Consider the following 21,398-nt stretch of genomic DNA (forward strand, 5'->3'; position numbering starts at 1 on the left):
GGAAGCAAACTAAGACCTGGGTTCTCAGCCTTGCTCTATCTAACAGATGAGGTTTGATAAATCACTTCTGCTCTGTGTGCCTCAATTTCCCCATCAATAATTAGATAATTAGGCTAGATGGCTTCTAAGGTATAGCTTTGAATCTGTGAACACTAAACTCCCACAGTTTGTGATTCTGTAGAATGACTCTGTTTTTACATTTTTAAAAATGTTTCTTGAGCCCATAAGCACTGTCCTGTTGCCTAATATTCAGGACTAGGGTGGCTACCCAAGTGATCTAGAATGGGGTGGGGCTGGTATTTCCTTTCAGCTGTTATTTTCCATTTGGGTGGAAGTTGATTTATTACTCAGCTGTCCCTTCCATCCTTGGTGCTCCTGCCTTCTGTTCAGGAATTCATTTTCTAGGCAGAGTTCCCTAGCAAGAAACCCAGCCTGACCTCCCACAGAATCAAGGAAAATGTCCTTAGCTCGGGCTAGGTCACTTCCTCTCTCACTGGAAAGGTGCCATCATACAGTGGAAGGAGACCTAGGGGCGGCTAGTTGGTGCAATGGATAGAGTATCAGTCCAGGAGAACCTGTGTTCAAATCCACCTCAGGCCCTTGACACTTAATAACTATGTGACCCTAAAGGTCACATTGTCCCTAAAGGGGGAAAAAAAGGAAAAAGACCTGGATTTGCTGTCAGAAAGCCAGGCTTTGAATCCTGACCTTGACCCTGAGTATCTGAGGAATCTTGGGCAACTCATTAATTACAATTTTATAGACCTCAATTTCCTCAATTAGAAAGAGAAGAAGTTGGATTAAATCATAGATTTTAGTTAGAAATGACTTTAGAAAACATCTAATCTACCAGGGCTTCTTAATAATTTTTTTGTATCATGACTCTCTTTGGTAATCTGGTGAAACCTATGAACCTGTTCTCAGAAAAATATTTTAAAATATATATATAATAAAATGCACAGGATTGCCACAGATTCTATTGAAATTAGTTATCAACATTAAAAAAAAAAGTTCATGGACCTCAGCTTAGGAATTCTGGATCCAGATCATTCCATTTGTTTTACAGATGAGAAATCTAAGTGACTTGGCTAAGATCTCACTGGTAGTGGGTAGGAAATCTGGGATTCAGGCCCAGATCTTCTGATCCCTTAGAATTATTCTGATTCTGCCACTTTTCCTACTGCATCCTGTGATTTCTGAGGTTCTCTTTTCAGCTCTGATTCTCTCATCTTGTGTTTTGCTGCTCCAGCCTCATCTCACTCCCAATACTACCATTATAAACTGCTAGTCTATAATGGGCTGGCTTTTTGGATCCTTTTGGATGATTCTGTGACCTTTCTGCTGCCCCTACATTGGGCTAGGAACCTGGGGCATGGACTGTGGAGGAAGGAGATGGGGGCAGAGGGAGAGTCTGGACCTGTATGAAATCCAGACATGGAAATCAAGGGCTGGAACTCACTACAGAAATAGGAAATGAGGGTGGGAGGGACTGCTGTCCCCCAGTCCCCATCCCCATCAGCCTCAATAGACCAGGCCTGCCACTTGCTGTCATATATGTGATTTATATGGGTTCAATTTTAAATGGTTCAGAAATGCCCTGTGCCCTCTTTCCACCCCAGGGCCCAACCCCTCCTACACCCCCCTGCCATTTCCTGCTATCTTGTGTCAGGTTGAACTGGCCCAGCCTGGAAAAACTCCTGACCAGACTCCACCCTTGGCTTCAGATAGAGGGGACTGGAAAGTGAAGGTGATGTTGGGGGCAGTGGTGGTGAGTGATGTTGAAGGTGTGACTATATAAATATTTTTATTATTTTAAAAGTAATTTTATTTTATTTTTAACTTATAAAATTTATGTGATAATTTTGAATGTGTTATAAATAATAAATATAATAGAAATGATTAAATAAATTTATATAAATTGCATAATTGATATAAATATGTAAAATACAAAGTTTATATCATTTCTATAAAATTTTATTTTACATTTTATTGTTTTTAATTATTTTCAATTAACAACATTTTCTCTCCTTTCTCCCCGTTGTCCCCTGAAAGAGATATGTATAATCAAGCAAAACTAATTCCTGATTTGGCTGTATCCAAAAATGTGTGCCTCATTCCATATCTTGAGTCTATCACCCTCTGTCAGGAGGTGGACAGCGTTCTAACTTTGTGAGAATCCTGTCCCCCTCCTCATGCCTCCGCATTGCCTTTCCTGGTTCCCTATAATCTCTCATGTACAGAGACATCTCTAGGGCAGGAGACACTACAATCTTTAGGCAGGAAAGAAGCTGGGGCACCCCCAGGATCCCAGATTAGCTCAGACCTGAAGAGTGGGGGAGGTGTTGCTGACACTGGCCAGAGCCAGACTGGAGTTGGAGAGGACCAGCCCAGTGTCTCATCTGGCAAGTACTTGGACTTGGTTGAGAAGTTCCCAATCTGTCCTGGATTTCTTTTCAATCCGCAATCCCAGACACTCTCCCCCATCACCTCTTCACACAGGCTGAGGAAACTCTTTCCCCTCTGACATACTCATGGACATATTTATAAAGATTCAAATAAATACTCTTAGTCACAACACTGTCTCTCTAATGCTGATTTAACTAACCTAGTTTTCTGGGTTAGGGACATATAATACTTCAGTAGGGAGGAGAGAAATAAAGAGGAATTACAATTCTGTAACTATATTTGTGACAATCTCCAGATGGACCTTCTTTAGATTCATGTTAAGCTAAGGGATCTGAACCTTTTTTTGTCCCCTTTGGTGGTCTGGCAAAGGAGTCCTCCTTTGAATAATATATATATATATATATATATATATATATATATACATATATATGTAAAGATATGTATATGTGTGTGTGTGTGTGTGTGTGTGTGTGTGTATAATATGTGAATGAATACAAGGGATTACAAAAGAAACCAATCAAAGTGAAATTCAGGGTGTTTTTTTTTTAATTAAGTTATGGATTCTGAACCTTTTTTTGTGTCATGGGTCCCTTGTTGGTCTGGCAAAAGATTTCTCCTCTGAATAACATACATAGATAGATAGATAGGTAGATAGATAGTATACACACATGTATATATGATAAAATACAATGGATTACAAAGGAAATCAATCATAGTTTAGTTCAGTTTTTTAAAAATTATAATTAAGGTCACACCTGGTTCTTTTCCACAATGCAGTGATTCAAAACAATTCCAATAGACTTGGTATGGAAAATGCCATCTGAATCAAGGGAGAGAACTATGGAGACCCAATGTGGATCAAAGCACAGTATTTTCACTTCTGTTTGCTTTTTCTTTCTTGTGTTATTTTTCTCCTTTTGGTCTGATTTTTCTTGTACTACGTGGCAAATATGGAGATATTTTTAAAAGGATTATATATGTTTAACCTATATGAGATTGCTTGCTATCTTGGAGAGGGATGGGGGAGAGGAGGCAGAAAAAATGTGGAATTCAAAATATTACAAAAATGAATGTTGGAAACTATGTGCATTTAGAAAAATAAAATACTATTGAAGAAAAAAAAGAAAGAAAATGAAGGTCACAGATCCCAGGTTCAGAAGTCATTTCTAGATTTCTCCCTCCCACCTGCACTGATTTTGCTGGTCATAAGGTAGATAGGGCTTCTGTTCCCTCATTGTTCTCTGTTTTTCCTTTTAAAGCTGCCAGGATCTGTGCCTGCCTACTTTCCTCTGATTACTGCCATCCATTCTTTATTTTTGACCAGGATTTTTCTCCCTGTTGGCTAACTTCAGGACAAAACTGAGATCCTGGGATGATTGTTTCTGTCTCTACGGATGAGAGAGAAAATTGGGAGAAAATTCCTTCTCACTTAGAGAGCAGGAGGGTGGGTTGGATGTTTCTATCTGGGGATGCTGCATGGATTCACACACTCAGAGAACTAAACCTGTCATTGTGAAGCTCCTCTCTGCATTTCTTTCTGTGACCTCTTTCTCTCCAACTCTTGAATTTATCAAGCTCAAGTAGAATTGGATGGTCAAGCCAATCAACTAGATCCAGAGCCAGATCAAAAGTCTTTTCATTGAGGAGACACAGGAAGGAGAGACTTCTTGCCATGGGGATGTCAAGTTTGGTAGTTCAGAAAAATCTGTGTGGTTTTTTTTCCCCCCAGGACTGGTCTTTCTCTGACTATCTATGCTGGAGAAAGTTTCCTTCTTCCTGTCTGGCGTCCCCATCTTGCCCTTTCTCTGGAACCCTCCTATCAGGAATCTTCTTTACTAGAAACGTCTGTTTCCCCATCCCCACTCTCTTGTAACTTTGTTGATTGTCAGGGATAGGAAACCAATCAGAAGCACCTCAGTAATATATCATTGATACCTATAGAATATAAATTATATCCATACCTCTGGTCCTCTTCTGCATCCCTGCATAATCTTGGTGCCAGGTATTCTGTGTTTTTTTTGCTCTGAAGTGCTGAGAACATCACCTAACTTGGGTGCTAGGACAAGAGGTTTCGTTCCCTTTGCATCATCCATCCCCTTCCTTCTGCTAAGAAGTTGAAGAGAATTGCTTAAGATCCGGGTTCATTAGAGATCTGGTTGTATTTCTGGCATGATCCCATGTTATTATGAGCTATAACACTTCAAGAATCCATAATTTTACTGATATAGGGGATCCCTTATTATTATTATTATTATTATTATTATTATTATTATATAGAGCTCAACTCATTTTAAATTTCGTAGAGAGTCTTCAAGAGTTAATCTAACAAAAAAGTTTAATTACTCTATGAGAAGCCTGAGTGGAGCTTCTCTAAACTTAGATAGATTGGTCCTTTGATGCAGTTCATTTCTGGGCCTTTCCCAATCTATCTTAATTCTACTAAATTCCCTCTGCTGATTATATCCTATTTATCCTATATTAAGTTTATTTGTACATAGTTGGTTTTTAAAAATTAATTAATGTATTTTAACATTAATTTTTGCATTTTGATTTCCACATTCTCTCTTTTCCTCCTGCTCCTTTCCTACCCATTGAGAAGGCAAAAGCAATATAAATTAATTATGTGTATGAAGTCATGCAAAATATCCATATTAGCCAATATGTAGTTGTTTGCATGTTGTCTGCCCCCTTAGATTGTGTACTTCTTAAAGGCAGGGATTTTGCCTTTTTTTGTATCCCCAAGAACTCTGTTCATGCTGCCTGGTACATAGTAGGTACTTAGTAAATGCTTATTAACTAGCTGACTGAATTTTTTCAATTTGGTGAAACCTATGGAATTTAATAATCTATAGTCATTCCCATGTCACATTGAGACTCCAGTAAAATAATATTATTCTATACAAATTATGGGATGCTACATTCTCTAAAGAATCAAAATTGTGGCTGATCCAACAGACAATAAAGAGAGGAATAATGGGTGTAAATAAGTACTCGCTACATTATTAATGCAGGAAGTAGCATAAAAGAAGGTTGTCCAGCCCATGTGACAAACCGTAGTTTTGGTACCTACACCATGGTACCTATAACATACCAAAAGATATGCTGGGAGAAAGACTCTCAGGGTATCCAGTAGATTCTCATGGAGAAGATTGTTGGAAATTCATGGACAAAAGTTACACATAGATGAGTTGTAATCTATAGTGTTGGAGGTATACCTAGTAGAATGAGATTAAGGAGCTAGTAAAACATTAATATTGATAGTTCAGACTTGTTTTTAGCTTAATCCCCACCCCCAAAGTCCCTTATACATGTTATTTCCCTGTAGGCAATAGGCAGCTAGGTATTGAAGTAGCTAGAGTGCTAGAGTCTGGGGTCAGGACAACTGAATTCAAATCTGCCTCATTTTCCTCATCTGTAGAATGGGCATAATAATAACAGAGGTTGTTATGAGAATAAAATGAGATAATATTTATATATATATTTGCAACCTTAAAGTGGTATATAGATGCTGGCCATTATTATTATTATTACTAATTATGTAATTTATTTCATAGTGAACTGTTATTTTTCCCATTGCATAAATGGAGAAAAAGAGAATCTGTAGTGATGAAGTGACTGTAAATGAGTGACCCGGGCTAAGTGCCTATCAAGGTTGTTCTAGTACTTGGCTGTCCATGGTAAACCTTAAAGCTAGAAGAAGGGGAGGTGTAATTAGAGTGGTTTTGATTGGATAAAGGTATTAGATAAAGTTAGATATGGGGAATCAGTGTTGTAGAGAAAACTGTGGGCTCAGGGAAAACTTTGGAGGGAAAATGCAACTGAAGTTCATTGAGTTTAGAGCCAGAAAGGATCTTGGGAATTGTTCAGCTCCCTCATGGGGAAACTGAGACCCAGAGGGACTCAAGGTAACCCTGGTAGTATAAGTGCCAGAGCTGAATTTGAACTTCAAACACTAATTCCAAATCAACCACTCTTTCCATTACAAGCACCCCACCATATTGGAAATTTAAATAGGATTTGGATATGGTTTTAATTTTATTATAACATCGCTGGGCTAAACACCATTAAAAAAAAAAATTTAATAGCCTTTTATTTACAGGTTATATGTATGGGTAACTTTACAGCATTGACAATCACCAAACCTCTTGTTCCAATTTTTCCCCTCCTTCCCTCCACCCCTTCCCTCAGATGACCAGTAGATGTTAAATATATTAAAATATAAATTAGATACACAATAAGTATACATGACCAAACCGCTAAACACCATTTTGATTTTAAGCACTTACAGCACTTAGCACAGCGCTTGGCTCATTAAGCACTTAATAAATGCTTGTTGATTTGACTTGACTTTTAATGGAATGATCTGATTTTCGGGACTGGAAGACTGGTAGAATTGACTAATCATGGTATACCATACCATAGTCTCAAGGTAGGCAAAGAGTTTGTTCTAAGTTCATAAAAAGTTGAGTTCTTGGAAGGAGGGGAGGGGAAAAGTGAAGTGCCATTATATCTCAGTGTCTGTCCAAATACTGGAAACGATTTTGTCATTCTGGGGCTTAGGTCCCTGTTAGGGAAGGTTGCCTAAGGAAGCCAAATAGATTCTTACATTGACCATGGCCCAAAAAAGTATCTCATTTTGTGCCCCAAGTCCATCACTTCTCTGTCAGGATGGTGATTAGTATATTGTATTGTTAGACCTCTGGAATTATTCTCTGAAAGTTGTTAAATGAAATTGAGGGAGGCCTTCAGTTAATTCCCTTTGATAAACTCATGGGAGGACATGGGCAAGAGTAGCCAGGAGGGGTAGGTGTGGTTGGGTTGGGATCAACATTATTTGAAAGAATGTCGAAATTGATGAGATCATAGATTCACTGAAGAACTTTGAGTTTCCAGTCTGGTCTCTCAGAATGAGGAAAAACTATATTTAGTTGTCTTAGGAATTTTATCATTAAACTTGACCATGTAGTGAAGCAAAAGAAGTGATTTACTAGTAGATCTAAGTTAAATAATTGAAACTACTTTTCTAAACTAAGTGACTGTTCTTACCTCACAAGAACTTCTCTTTTTCCATTTCATCTGGACCCAAGCACATAAGATTTGGATCAGTCCTGGGGAATCCTGGCTTCTCATAAGCCATGTTAGGCTCCCATTACTTAAACTTTTCAGTTTGTTAACTCCTAGACATGGGTACTGTGAGTTGATTCACCTGTGCTTAGGGAATGGATCACATCGAAGATTTCCCAAAAGAGGGAGGTAATAGAAACAATACACAGTATGCAATATAAGTCACTTATGGGACAGATCTTAATTTCTTACACAAAAGAAATGCCAAACATAAAATATTGATAACGCACATTAACAGAACAACTAACTTAAAACAGGATTCAGAAAATTAACTATTGTTAGAATCTGCTGGGAGACTGATACTTAGATCTCGTTGGAACATAAAGCTGTTGGTAAGTTGATTGAATGAACATTTTACAATTCACTTCTGTTCTGTATTAATAACCCTTTGTATATGTCTTCAGGTATAATGGCCATAGGTCAATCCTCTGGCTGATATCTGTTTTCTCCAAGAGTGATGGAGCCTGGAGACTCTTTTCCTTACCACTATTCAGCTCTCACCCATTGGGATCCAGGATATACAGGTCTCTCAGATTCACAAGATACATCTATCTCAGGATAATTGTCTGTTCACCTGAGGTCAGTAAAGAACAGTCACAAAAGATGCAGATCAAACTACATTCAGGTTAACCAGGGCAGGACATATTTTTTACATCCCATCTGCTTATAGATGCATGAAGGTCAGGGATGGGTGTGGAAAGGTCAAATTACTTTTCCTCCCACTCCATAGAAAGTATCTCAAAACAGTCCTGATTTGAAGCAGAAAGGAAGAAAGAACTGAGCTTAGGGTCACACTCTCTTTATCTGATTTTTTTGGTTTTTTTTGGTTGAGACAATTGGGGTTAAGTGATTACCCAGGTTCAGCAGCTATTATTAAGTGTTAAATGTCTGAAGTCAAATTTGAACTCAGGTCTTCCTAACTTCAGGGTCCTGCTCTATCCACTGCACCATCTAGCTACCCAAAGGATCATTCTCTTTTAAATACCCATTAAGTTGTCAGCAATACTAAGTTTGTAGCCATCTTGAAACATAAGCCCTTCAGTGGTGGCTTTGTTGTTCAATTTTTTTAATCCAATTCTTGATCCCATTTGGAGTTTTCCTGGCAAAGACACAGTCGTGGTTGCCATTTTCTTTTCCAGATTATTTTACAGATGAGGAAACTGAGACAAACAGGGTTAAGAGCCCAGGATCACACAGAAAGTAAATTTCTGAGGCTGGATATGAACTCATGAATATAAGTCTTCCTGATTCCAAGTCCAGTGCACAATACAAAACAAATTTTTTAATTAAACAGCATAGCAAAATAGACGACAAAGAAAAGTCTTTCAATACATATAGGGATATCCTTTCTCTCAGGGAAAGCACAACAGGGAGCATGAATAAAGAGAATTCATGTGGCTGGCAAAAATTTAGCCAGAACAGTTCTTGCTCTTAAATTGGCATCTTTAATGGAAACCTCTGTCTTTGAAGCAACATCTTGCTCCTCTGGGGGCCATCTCCAGTTTGTCCTGACCTGTCTTACTCAAATGACCCTGGAGAAGGGATGAGGTTGATGGTTTTGCACAGTCCTGCCTCACTTAAATTCAATTTACTTGTAAGTCAGAGACTTACACCCTCCTGATGTCTGTCATTGGTTTCTCTTAGAAGGAGGGCAAACAAAAAAACACCTTGCTTTTTTCCAGAGCCACTAATTTCACAGTAGTGTGTTTGTAAATGTTTAATGACTCTTTCTCCCAAAATTTTAAAAAATGTATTCAGGATGCACTTTAAAGCTAATCTGCATTATTAACATCTTTGCCGTCAATTTTCTTAAGTCTAGACAATCAAAAAATCATTTAATCAAGTTTGATTTGTAAGGTTTGTAGCATTTACAATTTCTGAAGCGAAAATACTCATGCACAATTTTGCAACCTGCTCTTGCAAGCCAGTTCCTGCTGACTCCAGCATACCCTTGGTTGCAATCTGTGAATCATCTCCCCTAGTACCTACTTGTCTTTTCTGATATGTTGCCATCTGCCAGGTTTATCATATGCTCTACAGCATCTTCCTGTATAGGGGACTTAAAAAATAGTCATAAGGGCTATTTCAACTATTTTTGTGATATAGAACCCTCCCTTCACCTTAACCAGAGGCATCTAGACAGCTAGCTCAATAAAATTTTAGGTATTTCAATCTATCTTTTAAATTATTCTTCCTTCCCCCATCCAGTCCCACTTTGTCTTTTGGGCACTCAAATTCATATCACATTTCTGGATCAGTTGCCTGATTTCTTCAAATCATAAAAACCCTACATTTAGCAAAAATACAAAAGAAGCTGGCTGGAATATAATGAGGGGTTTCCTTTTAAACCATTCATGCCCCTGCTCACTGGAATTCAACTGGAGGAACTAAAAGAAGAGATGTTAGACTGATGACCCTTGCCAGTGATCAAATTGCTGTCTGTCTTCTAATAGAATAATTAAAAAGTGGCTTTTAAAGAATATTTTATATTTTCCTAATTATATGTAAAAACAATTTTAAACACTTGTTCTTTTAAATTTTGAGTTTCAAATTCTCTCTCTTGAGAAGGCAAGCAATTGGTTATAGATTATATATGTACAGTCATGCAAAGCCTATGTTGGTCATATCACAAAAGGAAACAGACCAAGCCAAAAAAAAATAAATAAAGAACTTTTTTTTTTTTTTAATGTATGCTTTAATCTGCATTCAGACATCATGAGTTCTTGCTCTGGAGGTAGATAACATTTTTCATCATAAGTCCTTCAGAATTGTCTTGGATCATTATATTTCTGAGAATAGCTATGTCATTCACAGTTGATCACTATATAATATTGTTGCTAATGTTTATAATGTTTTCCTGGTTCTGTTCACTTCAGTTTGTACCAGTTCATCTAAGTCTTCCCAGGTTTTTCTGAAACTATCATTTCTTTTTTTATAATAGCTTTTTATTTTTCAACATACATGCAAAGATAATTTTCAACATTCATCCTTGCAAAACCTTGTGTTCCATATTTTTCTCCTTACCTCCTTCCTTACCTCCCCCTTCCCCTAGACATTGAATAAGCCAATATAAGTTCAACATGTGAAATTCTTCTACACATATTTCCACATTTATCATGCTGCACAAGAAAAATCATATAAAAAAGTAAAAAAGAATGAGGGAGAAAAAAACAAGCAAACAAACAACAACAAAAAAGGTGAAAATGCTACGTTGTGATCCACACACTATTGAGTACTCATAGTTCTCTCTCTAGAGACAGATGGTTCGCTTCATTACAAGTCTATTAGAACTGATCTGCCTCCTCTAATTGTTGAAAAGATCCAAGTCCATCACAATTATTGGTCATCATTTCTTATAGCACAGTAATAGTCCATCACAATAAACCTGTTCAAATATTCCTCAATTAATGGGTATTTCCTCAATTTCCAATTCTTTGCCACTACCAAAAGAGCTGTTATAAATATTTTTGTATATAGGTCTTTTTCCCTCTTTTGAAAGTTTAAGTCTTTTTGGGTTACAGATTAAGTAGTGTTATTGCTGGGTCAAAGAGTATGCATAGTTTTATAGCTCTTTATACATAGTTCCAAATTGCTCTCTAAAATCTTTGCATCAGTTCATAATTCCACCAACAGTGCATTAGTATCCCAATTTTTCCACATTCTCTCCAATATTTATTATTTTCTTTTTCTGCATTTTTAGCCAATCTGATAGTTCTAAGGTGGTACCTCAAAGTTGTTTTAACTTATATTTCTCTGATTAATAGATATTTAGAGCATTTTTTTTCATGTGACTATATTTAGCTTTAGCTTCTTCTTTTGAAAACCATCTTTGACCATTTATCAACTGAGGAATGACATTCTTTTAAATTTGGCTCAGTTCCCTATATATTTGAGAGATGAGGTTTTTATCAGAGACTTGCTGTAAAAAAAAATTTCCCCCAGTTTTCTGCTTTCCTTCTAATCTTGGTAGCATTGGTTTTGTTTGTGCAAAACTATTTTACCGCAGTGTGACCAAAATTACCCATTTTAACTCTCCTAATGCTCTCTTATCTCTTGTTTGGTCATAAATTCTTCTTTTATCCATGGATCTGAAAGTAAAATATTCCACGCTCCCTAGCTTGCTTATGATATCACCCTTTAATGTTTAAATCATGTACCCATTTTGATCTTAATATACAGCATGAGATGTTGGTCTATATTTAATTTCTGTTAAACTGCTGTTCAGTTTCCCCAGAAATTTTTGTCAGATGATATCTTGTCTCCAAAGCTTTGATCTTTGCATCGATTAAACACTAGCTTACTATGGTTATATTCTCTATATTGTATATTTAATTTGTTCCACTGATTTGCCACTCTATTTCTCAGCCAGTGATTGTTTTGATGATACTGTTTCATAATATAGCTTGAGATGTGCTCCTGTGAGGCTACCTTCCTTTACACTTATTTTTTCATTGATTCCCTTGATTTTTTGTTCTTCTAGGTGAATTTTTAATTATTATTTGCTAGCTGTATAAAATAATTTTTTTGGTTGTTTGATTAGTGTGACTCTAAATAAGTACATTTATTTAGGTAGAATTGTCATTTTTATTGTATTGCCTTGGCGTACCCATTAATAATCAACATCTTTCCAACTGTTTAGATCTGACTTTATTCATATGAAAAGTGTTTTGTAATTGTGTTCATATAATTCTTGGATTTGTCTTGGCAGATAGACTTCTAAGTATTTTGTATTCACAATTTAAAAAGTGACTTTTAAAAGCCATATTTGATGCAAGAGGAGAACAAAGGAGGACAATGGACTGCTAATTGTGGTAGATGATATGACAATATATAAATAATGGAGAGAAAGTAGAACTGCTTATCTCAATTTGCTTGTTTTTTCTTTCAAAGACAATGGTCTTTGGAGTGGGAAAAATAGGAGAAAATTGTTGGCAATGGCTAAAGCAGAAGATAAATGAGGAGATATCAAGAAAGCTCTTAGCTATCCTAAATTAGTTCAAGTCATCAGGTAGAGTCAAACTATACGTGAAAGACCTAAAACAAACAAATAAACAAAAAACTCTTGCAAAAAAAAAAAAGTCCTTGCAAAGATCCACAACACAAGGTTTTGCAAGGATGAAGGCTGAAAGCTATCTTTGCATGTATTTTGAAAAATAAAAAGTGAGAATTGTACATGAAATTTGTGAATCTCCATTTCACAAAACTTACTTTTAAAATAGGTATAATGGAGATTAGCCAATAAAGGGTCCAGTTCTTACATTTGCTTTTTATACTATATGATTGATATTAGCTTGCACAGAAGTTTGGTGAGCCTGATTCTGGAAATGATCTTTACTCCTGTTTTAGAGCATAACAGGTATTCTGTTTCCTTTTGGTATATCACATTGCCATGGAAAACTTTTTTTTTTAATTTTAACTTTTTATTTATTTTTTTTTTTATTTAATAGCCTTTTATTTAAGGTTTATAAAGGGAATTTTTACAGATTAAAATTGCCAAACCTCTTGTTCATTTTTCTTACCTTCACCCCCCCCAGATGAGGATGACCAGAATTTAAATATATTAAAATATAAATTAGATAAAAAATATATATGACAAACGTTATTTTTTTTAAAAAGAATAGACTTGAAATATTGTACAATTAGTTGTGAAGGAAATCAAAATGCAGGTGGGAAAATATAGGGATTGGGAAATTAATGTAATGGTTTTAGTCATCTCCGAGTTCTTTTTTCTGGGAGTGGTTCAGTTCATTACTGCCCATTGAAATGATTTGGTTGATTCCATTGTGAGGATGGCCAGGCCATCAGAACTGGTCATCAATAGTATTGTTGTTGAAGATAAATGACCCTGGTCCTCTATTTCACTCGCATCGTTGTAAGTCTCCAGGCCTTTCTGAAATCATCCTTTTTGGCTTTCTTAAGAAAGTAATATTCCATAATATTATATGCCAAATTTATTCAGCATTCTCCAACTGATGGGATCCACTCAGTTTCCAGTTTCTAGCCACTACAAAGAGGGCTGCCAAAAATTCTGCACATACAGGTCCCTTTCCTTCTTTATAACTTTGGGATATAAGCCCAGAGTAACACCGGATCAAAGGGATACAGTTTGATAACTTTTGAGCATAATTCCAGATTGCTCAGAATGGTTGAGTTCCAACCACCAACAATGTCCAATTCCCAGTTTTCCCGATCCCTCCAACAATCATATTTTTTTCCTGTCATCTTAGCCAATCAAGGTGTGTATGGTTCTTAGAGTTGTCTTAATTTGCATTTCTCTGATTAATAATGACTTGGAGCATCTTTTCATATGACTAGAAATAGTTTCAATTTCTTCATCTGAGAGTTATCTGTTTGTCCTTTGACCATTTTTCAATTGGAGAATGGCTTGATTTTTTATAAATTAGAGTTAATTCTCTATATATTTTGGAAATGAGGCCTTTATCAGAACCTTTGACTATAAAAATATTTTCCCAGTTTATTGCTTCCCTTCTAATCTTGTCTGCATTAGTTTTGTTTGTATAAAAACTTTTCAGTTTGGTATAATCGAAATTTTCTATTTTGTGATCAGTAATGATCTCTAGTTCTTCTTTGGTCATAAATTCCTTCCCCTTCCACAGGTCTGAGAGGTAAACTATCCTGTGTTCCTCTAATTTATTAATAATTTCATTCTTTATGCCTAGGTCATGAATCCATTTTGACCTTATCTTGGTGTATGGTGTTCAGTGTGGGTCAATGCCTAGTTTCTGCCATATTAGTTTCCAATTTTCCCAGCAATTTTTGTCAAACAGTAAGTTCTTATCCCAAAAGCTGGGGTCTTTGGGTTTGTCAAACACTAGGTTGCTATAGTTGTTGACTGTTTTGTCCCTTGAACCTAACCTATTCCACTGATCAACTAATCTATTCTTTAGCCAGTACCAAATGGTTTTGGTAACTGCTGCTCTATAATATAATTTTAGATCTGGTACAGCTAAGCCACATGGAAAACTTTTGAACTGGCTTTCCCAAGAAGTGAATGTGTGTATAAAAAGACACATGAAATCTTTTTCTACATGGAGCCTTTTAAGTGAAGGGTAAGAAAAGTTGTGGACTTGGGGGTGGAAAGAGAGAGGGGATCAGTAGCAATGGCAGTCATTGTTACAGTACCTTAGCTTCCCTGTAATATGGTCATAAAGACACAACTTCTATGTTGTTGTTTTTTTTGTGCGTGTGTTACTATTGGGTCTATTCTTTCCTGATCTTAGATGAATGAGTAACAGAAAGAAGATGGATTAAATTATGTTGTTGAAAGTTTCAAAAGCAGAGGATTGACCCAGCAGCCTACAAAGCAAGGTTGGACTCAATGATTGACTATGCCACTCTTAGGAATTTCTTTGGTGAAAGGAATACAGTACCAGTTAGAGTCCACTGTCCTCAGGGACAAAGTTGGTAGAACAGTGTGCTTCTGGTCTGGGATGCTTTTGTACTTTGGGTCTTGTTTTATTTTCTCAGTAAAATCTCTTTCTAAAAATTAAGCAGTGTTAATTAATATTGGGAAGAAATTAGGCAGTTGACTCTATAATGTTGGAATTATATTAATTGGGGAGAACATCCTAGATGGGGGATTATGAAGAATATTACTATAAAGGAATCTCTAAACCTTCAGGGTTAAATTGTAGAACTCTAAGGGATGGGAATCTTGCTCTGACAGCCTACTAGTTGAAATGTATGTTGGGAGAGTGAGCCCAAAGCTTTTATGTACTTACATATAAAATAAATTCAACATATAGTCTTTAAAATTGTCCTGTTTATTTTTGATTCTTTCTGGTCCTCTCTGTATTTTATTACCCAGCAATACAATTACAATACCCAAATACCCAAAAGCTAAGGAAACGGGTGGGGGAAGTGTGTTTCCTTTTGCCACAGTGTACTTTAAAGATGCAGCTTTCTAAAAAAGGTGGTAAGGGGGAAGGGAGCAACTTCATATTTGTGCTATTGTTTGAATTTAGAGAGAGATTTGATCAAGAATTCATCAGCTTAAGTTGGTTCTTTGTCATTGAACTAAAGAGTTCATTCTTGGTATTTAGAACTGTGTACCACCATATTAACCTTAACATGAGAAAGTAAATCAGCCTGAATTGGTTTTAATGAGTGCCTGGATTGAGTGTCTATACTATGTAACCTTGAGATTTTCTCATTTTAAACTAGATATATATATATATATATATTTTTAACACATAATGGTCAAGGGAAAGTGTATTATAAGAATGATCCACTATCCAAAAGTATTGCTAGAAGAAAACATGGTAGAGTTTAGAGCAGACTATCCCATTTATAAGTTTTAGTATATATATAAAATTCATTTCCTCAATATTACTGATTTATAAAGGATATATTCTGATATTTCCTCATAAAAGACCAGATGGCATTAATTAATTAATTAACCTTTAACATTCCACTGAAATTTCTTACATATTGCTGTTGTTGAATCATTTAAATCATGTCCAATTCTTTGTCAACTCATTTGGGGTTTTCTTGGCAAAGATACTGGAGTGTTTTGTCATTTCCTTCTCTGGCTTATTTTACATATGAGGAAACTGAGGCAAATAGGAGTAAGTGCCTTGTTCAGGATCACACAGCTAGTAAGTGTGTGAGGTCATGAAGAGGAGTCTTCCTGATTCCAAACACAGTGCTTTATCCACTGTACTACCTTGCTGCCCCTTTTTATATATTATTTATTAAATAAATCAGAAAAGGCTATTTCCCCATCAACTTTCACTTCTTTCTCTCTTTTTCATTCCTTCTTTCCCCACATACTCTAATCTCATAGGCTTAAATAAACATGAAAGTTACTGGCTATGCAATTTATTAATTAATCCTGGGATTCTAAGACCATACTATTTGAAGGGAAAAAAATGAATCTCTTGGGGTTGTGACTGTAGAAAGCTACCAGGAAGCCTTCTGTTTCTGAACTTTTTTTCTTATGGTTGAATAAAATGGAGGAATCATTCTTGCTAAAATCGTGAATTTTTCCACTTGAAACAGTTTAGAAGTAGGGAGTTAATTTAGGGGAATGGGATAGCAGGGGAATAAAGGAGAAGGGCTAAAAATTCAGGTCAAACCCGGTTCCATCCCAGAGGGAAGGAGAGAGAGTTGTGTATCTCCTTCTCTAACAACCTTTTACAAAAATTTTATTGATTCCTTTTTTTTTTTTTAAATTCATAGTTATTTCAGGATTCTTCTGGCACAAACCCACACCTCCTCCCCATACTTAAAACCTTCTTATTAACCAAGAAAACTACTTAGGTAAAAACACTGAATAGTTAATTGTATCTGCAAGAGTATGTAGAACATTTTTTTTGCCCAAATCCCCTACCTTTCTGATAAAGGAGAGATGTATGCTTCATTGCCATCTCATCCCTAGTGTTTTTCAAAGTTTACCTCAAGCCCTATCTGCTCCATTAGGTCTTTTCCTGATTTGTCCAGTTGCTGGTATTTTTTGCAATATTGTCCCTTCTCTAGGGTACTTATTTTTCATGTATTTTGTATTTATTTAAGGAATACATGCTTTCCTAAACAGAATGCAGATTTCTTGAAGCAGAGACTCTTTCAGATTTGTCTTTGTATTATAAATATGTTGCAATATAGTGCTTGGCACATAGATATTTTAATAAATGCTCATTGATTGATAGATAATATCATATCATTGTCAACCAGAGATTTCAAGCAGAGAAGAGGTATCGGACACGTGCTTCTGTGACCAGAAACTCTCCTTATGTGACAGGAACTAGATTAAAATGTAATTGGGAAATAGTGAACAAAATACATAAAAATACAGTAGAACAAAGATAATACTAATATGTGGTTTTCTAAATCAATATGTGGTTCATTTTGTTGATGTTGTCCAGTTGTGTCTGAGGTGACCCTGTATGGAATGTTCTTGGCAAAGATACTGGAGTGGTTTGCCATTTCTTTCTCCAGCTCATTTTACAGATGAGGCAAACAGGGCAAAATGATTTGCCCAGAGTCACTCAAGTAGTATCTGAGACTGGATTTGAACTCAGTCTTCCTGACTCCAAGCTCAACCCTCTATCCACTCCAACGCTTAGTTGCCCATATGTGGGCCATAGGGATCTTTATGAATGGTAGTGCCTGTGTTTTAATTTGAATTTAATACCACAGACTTAGAAGGATATCTATGCGAAGGAAGACATAGAAAAAGAGGGAATCTTGGTACAAAATGAGATCTGGTATTATTATTTCTCTTTTGTTTCTTCCCTTTTCCAAATCTGAGGCTGTTTAAACAGCCCTTTTTCCCCTTTCCATTTTTCTCAAAAGACAGAAGGGAGGATGTAAGAGATGGGGATCAGATATAAAAGAGAGACAGAGAGAGAGACAGAGAGAGAGAGAGAGACAGAGAGACAGAGAGAAAGACAGAGAGACAGAGACAGAGAGAGATAAAGAGAGAGAGAAAGAAGGGAGGGAGAGGGAGAGGAAGAGGGAGGGGGGAGATTAATTCCCTAAACTACTCTCAGAATCCCCAAATCCCAGAAGTTAGGCATTGGAAGGGATCTCAGAAGCCAACTATTAGTACAAAATAAATCAGGGGTCAGCATATTACCCCACTGCAGGCCAAATTTTGCCCATGGTCTGTTTCTGTGAAAAATTACACACTATGATGCATCTCTTCTCCATTCCTTTGTACTCCCTCTCCAGTCAGTCTGGAATGCTTTTCCTTAGTATCTTCTGTTTGGCCCCAGAAGGCAGAACTAGGAACAATAAAGTTGTAAAGAATCATATTTAGGTTTGAGGTCAGGAAAAGCTTTCTAAAAATCAGAACTGTTCAAAATTGGAGTGAGCTGCTTGCAGGAGGTGGTGATTTTCTGAGCAGAAGCTGGATGATACCTTGTCAGGTGTGTTACAATGGACGTTCCTTTCGGATGAGAGTCAGCAAACCCAGTCTGCCATTATCCTACAAAAGCATCCCAGGAGTGGTTGTGTGTAAGAAACAAGTGGGACTACGTAGCTCAGGGAATTCAGATAGAATGAGTTGACAGAAGTAAGAGGTTAAGAATACCAGAAAGGTAAGATAAGGCCAGGAAGTAAAGGGCTTTGAATGCCAAACGGGAATTTATATTTGATCCTAGATAGAAGGGAATCATTGAGGTTGTTGAATGGAGAGGCTGATGCAATCTAGGGAATAAGAAGGAGGGAGCAGTTAACTGTGTCAAAACCTAAGGAGAGGGCAAAAAGATTGAGAACAAAAAAAAGGACATTGGATTAAGCCATTAAGACCTTGTTAGCAACCTTGGAAAGAGCAGTTTTAGGCTGACTGGAAGGAACCATATTAGAAGGGATTGAGAAGTGAATAGAGAGACCTTAGTTCCCAGGATCATGTTGGGAAGTCAGTGGCCCTGATGGGATGGACCTTGACAGTACAACTGAAAACTGAGATTGTGGCTATCTTTGAGGATATTATATGAACTGTTTCAGAATCTCTCCTAGTATTTACAGTTTGGAGAAGCCACCAAGCAACGTGTAATGCTTCCTTATACAAAGGCTTATGATGTGATTGCTCAAGTCTACACTGGAACTGAGATGATGGAAAACATTTGTCATTTTCATTTTGCAACAGATTGAATTGGACTGAAAGCATCACAAAGATCCCTCCCCACAAAAAAGGAATGATGGCACTAGAAGACTACATGGGTGCCTCATGCTATGCTTACTTTGGAGGAACAAATAAATAAATGTCCAAGCTGAGATTCAGAAGTTACAGATGGAAGCTCCCCACATCATTATGGGCACCCTAGACCATGTTTTTAACCAGTGATCCTAGCCCTCTAATAGAGGCAAACAGGGGCAAGTGACTTGCCTAGATTCACACAAGTGGCGAGTGTCTGCGACTGGATTTAAACTCAGCCTATTGCTCTATCCAAGCAGAGCACTTAGAGCTTGGTCAGACATTGAAGACAGCAAGGTTGGCCACTGGGCCATGGCCAGTATTGCTGACTTTTGTCTTGTCATTGGACTTCGGTGACTCTGGGAGAGAGAATGAGGCTGATCACTTTATGCAACTCTGCGTCACTTAAATCTGATTCATATAGGAAGGATGACAAACAATAACCTCTCCCAAATATACCAAGATGTTAGTTCTAGATGAGTTTGCAGAAATGTTAAGCCATAGTTTTAAGGATAAGATCTAGGAAATATTCCAGAAATGCAGAGGGTAACACTGAGGTGGTTCTCTTATTGACCCTCAGATGGGCTAGAAGTGATCCAGAAGTTTATAAGGAGTCTTACCAGGAATCTAGTCAAGAAAGAGGAGCTCACATTGAAAGGATCTTGTCAGCATTACATAAATATGGATGAAATGCTGTTCTCTCTTCAATCAGTGGACTGTCTGACCCAAAGAATTCATGTCCATTTTGCTGACTATACAATGTATAGAGACACTAACCAAAAGGAACATGATCTCGTCATGGGGGACTGTTTAGGACTGATTGGTGTGTGACAAGTATCTTTGATTATTAATTAAGATCTTCCCATCAACTGGCAGAATTGTATTTATAGAATTGGCCAAGGAGGTACTTTGGTTTTAAGAGAATGTAGCTATCAAGATGGTGACAGAAGAGGACATGAAGACCCTTCAAAATAAGGAAACCTTTTATAATACTTCTCAATGTGGCTGACCTCATGTAAGGAGCTTCCCCCAGAGCTCTGCTCTCCTTGGGAAGCTAGGTGATGCAGTGGAGTCAGGTAGACTCATCTTTGTGAATTCAAATCCAGCCTCAGACTAGCTCTATGACCTATATGATCCTGGGCAAGTCACTTAACCCTGTTTACCTCAGTTAACTCATCTGTAAAATGAGCTGGAGAAGGAAATGGCAAAACTTATCCAGTGTCTTTGCCAAGAAAATCCCAAATGGGATCAAGAAGAATTCGTGCATGATTGAACAATAACTTGCTCCCTAGGATGGTGGGAAAATAGGAAAGCAAAAATGGATGAGCACCTTTGTCATTCTCCCCCATTTTTTAAACTTTGAATAAACATCACTTTTTGAATGTAAGTGGAAGGGAACTAGAATCAAGCAGTATAGATGGTTTTGCTTTTCTAAAACATAGAAAGGGATTGTTTGAAAGATTTAGAGCCTTCCATACAGAAGCCAGGTTCTTTACAAATGTTGTCCTTATTTTATCCTTACAATAATCCTGAGTAATAGGTACTCTTATCACAGATGAGAAAACTGAGGCAAAAAAGTTTAAGTGACTTACCCAGGAGCACACAGCCAGGAGCACAGTTTTTGGGGTCTTCTTCACGTCTTCCTGACCCTAAGTGGTGCTCTATCCATTGAGCTACCGGATGCCTCACAGAGTTATAAGGGAACTTAGAGACTATGTTGTCTAAAGATATTAAAGTGTTTCTTGTAGGTCACATTCACGTATTTCCGTTACCATATTAAAATGTAATTCAGAAATATTTAACAAAATTTAAAAATACAATAAAACATAGAAAATATTAATGTGGTTTTCTAAATCAATATTCACTTGCAGGTATTCTCATAGACACTTTGGTGGCCCCATTTCTATTTTAACATTAATGGGACAATCGCCCCATTTTACAAATGAGAAAAACCAGAAGTGTAGCCAGAGGTATAAAATTACTTGGCTATACCAGAATTGGGCTTCAGAGCACATTTTTTGGGTCAAAAGTCATTGTGTTTTTTTGTTGTTATTGCACCACCACTACTATATGGAGTTGGCAGAATGCCAACCTGAATTCCCCAAACTGAACTCCTGAAGATTTCAGAAGAACATTTCAAAATATTTTTTGTCATTTCCCCTTTCTGTGAATCCTTTTCTGCATCTGCTGCATCTGCTGTCTAGTTGGC

At 36.9% G+C, this 21,398-nt stretch overlaps 1 pseudogene; it reads left to right on the forward strand.

The window, feature by feature from the left end:
- The first annotated feature begins 117 nt into the window (after positions 1–117).
- LOC111720512 lies at positions 118–20,020 on the forward strand (annotated as a pseudogene).
- The last annotated feature ends 1,378 nt before the right edge of the window (positions 20,021–21,398 follow it).

The sequence above is a fragment of the Sarcophilus harrisii genome, chromosome 4 (genome assembly GCF_902635505.1).
Source record: "Sarcophilus harrisii chromosome 4, mSarHar1.11, whole genome shotgun sequence".
Taxonomy (NCBI): Eukaryota; Metazoa; Chordata; class Mammalia; order Dasyuromorphia; family Dasyuridae; genus Sarcophilus; species Sarcophilus harrisii.